At 43.7% G+C, this 2207-nt stretch overlaps 1 pseudogene; it reads right to left on the reverse strand.

Annotated features, from left to right (window-relative positions):
* Positions 1-740: 740 nt before the first annotated feature.
* Positions 741-1912, reverse strand: LOC124976395 (transcription factor Spi-C-like; annotated as a pseudogene).
* Positions 1913-2207: the final 295 nt, after the last annotated feature.

The following is a 2207-nucleotide window of genomic DNA, read 5'->3' on the forward strand; positions in this document are numbered from 1 at the left end:
CTTCTGTTTTTGCTCTCAGTGCCACATGGTGTCACTGTTGAAATAGACGTCCCATCCCTCTGGCACTGTCCTGCCCCTGTCGCCTCACATTGATGAAATACAGCAGCTTCTCCCATGTCCTTCACCCACTGCTGGGTGGCCTGCAGGCACCCTTCTAGCATCTGCTGCCTGGTTCCCCTCTACCCCCTCTCCTGGAGTAAGGCTGGAAGGGTGTCACAGGGCATGCTGCAGGTTCCACACCCCTGGGGACAGGTGACTTAGCTGACCCCATTTTCCCAGCTCAGACTCACCTCTGGTTCCTCAGCTCAGAACATGGGCACCAGTGTCATAGCCACTTTCCCCACAGCCTGTGGTACCAGGGTAACAGGCTCCAAAAGTGTCTCTCTTTGCCACTGCAGCCGCTCCATGCCCTGGACTACTGTTTCCCCTTCTTCTGCATTCTCCCCTAGAATGAGGAAAATCCTAACTCAGGCCCAACCCTGTCCCCATTTCCTACTTGTGATGAACTCCTACAAGTTGTGGATGCAGAGGGTACCAATGACACACTCTCCTTTGTGGGAGACAAACACAATATGTCTTAGTTTTAAAAAATAATTTAAAAAATAATTGTTACATTGAGACCATTTTTAGAAGTTGTACCATATGTATAATATTCACAGGAATCAAGGCTGGTATTTTGCTGGGTTATTAAAACTAAGCTTTCTTTTTTAATTGGCATATGTATAATTGTAATTTGCATTCTAGTTTTTTAAACAAATGTTCTTGATCAGGATTTTGGTGGTTTCCCCAGTCCTGTAATTCCTCAGGGCTCTGACTATTTTCTGATAAGTCATGGTCTTCTGATTGCCTTTTTTTTTTTTTCCCCCTACAAAGTTCAGCAAGATTTTCTTTTCTTTTTGTAAAATACAAACTGAAAGATGCCTTTGATTTTACCAACACATGGGACACAAGATGCTATCTGGGGATTGCACAGGGACTTCCAAAGGGGTTCCAGCAGTCAGAGATTCCTCCTGCCTTTTCCTCCCCTTTGCTGGAAAACAGTAGTTTGCACCAACTGATTTTCAGTTATGTTCTGCAGAGGTTAATGAATATTTCTATCAAAATAGAAGCCCACAGCACTGTTTATTATGGTTCTCCAATTATAGGCAGGGTCTTCTGTAGTCAACCCTCCATAGCAGCTGGAATTTCCTCCAATGTGAGGACAATGGTTGATGAAAGTCAAGTAATCTTTCTAATCTGAGGAGTACTGAAGATCTGCAGATGAATCCTGAGTCAGTACCTCAAAAACATCTTCAAATGCTTGACCCAGCTTGTCCTGTTCAACAGAAGATTTGCTTCATTGATAAATTGATGATTCTGTTCCTAGGAGTCCAATGGGGACATTCATTTGTATGAGGTGGGAATAGCCTTCCCCTCTTCTAAAACACAGCTGCATCATCCAAACCTAACCTGTGACCTACCATTTTAATAGCTGTCACATTCAGCCAGGGGGAAAACCGCCGAAGAATTTTTGGTAAATCTTGTGGGTCTGAAATGGCACTCTTTATAATGGGGGTTGGGCAGAAAAGGAACTAACAGGATTGTGGCCTATGATTGGCCAGGCGTTAGTTCTCACACTTCTAAGTTATTATTCCTGCTTTACAAATGAAGAAATCAAGGTTCAGGAAGATTAAGCAACCCAGCCTATAAGATGCCCAAGAGCTGGGGCAAGGGTGGCACCCATCATCTCCTGCATAGGTGGGTGCATTTTCTGTGGAACCAGGGGATACCTGAGAAAGCTAAGCCCAGTCTTTCTGTCTGTCCTATACTACCTAGGATACTTTCCATAGGCCTCTGAGGAGAAATGCAGATTAATTACTATCTTCTTGGACCCATGGCTGCAGAATGTTAGCTCCTTTCGATGAAGTTTCATGCCCCTTTTTTGGAGCAAAAATAAGTGGGCTTTTGTTCCCTGAAATTAGAGCACCTGGGGCAGAGCATGCCTGGACCCGGTAACAATAGCAGCAGCTACTGTCCCCTGGGCTCTAAGTTCTTTTCAAACTAAACCAGTTTACCAGATATAGTCTTAGTTCATTCTGGGAAAACATGAAATAATTTATTTTCTTCAAGTAACTGTTGCCAACTGTTAAATTCCCCTTTCCTGCTACATATAAATATTTAAGACAAGAGAGTCCTCCTGTATGAGACCCTAGCCATTGTTTATCTAA

Source organism: Sciurus carolinensis, chromosome 2 (genome assembly GCF_902686445.1).
Source record: "Sciurus carolinensis chromosome 2, mSciCar1.2, whole genome shotgun sequence".
NCBI classification, from domain to species: Eukaryota; Metazoa; Chordata; class Mammalia; order Rodentia; family Sciuridae; genus Sciurus; species Sciurus carolinensis.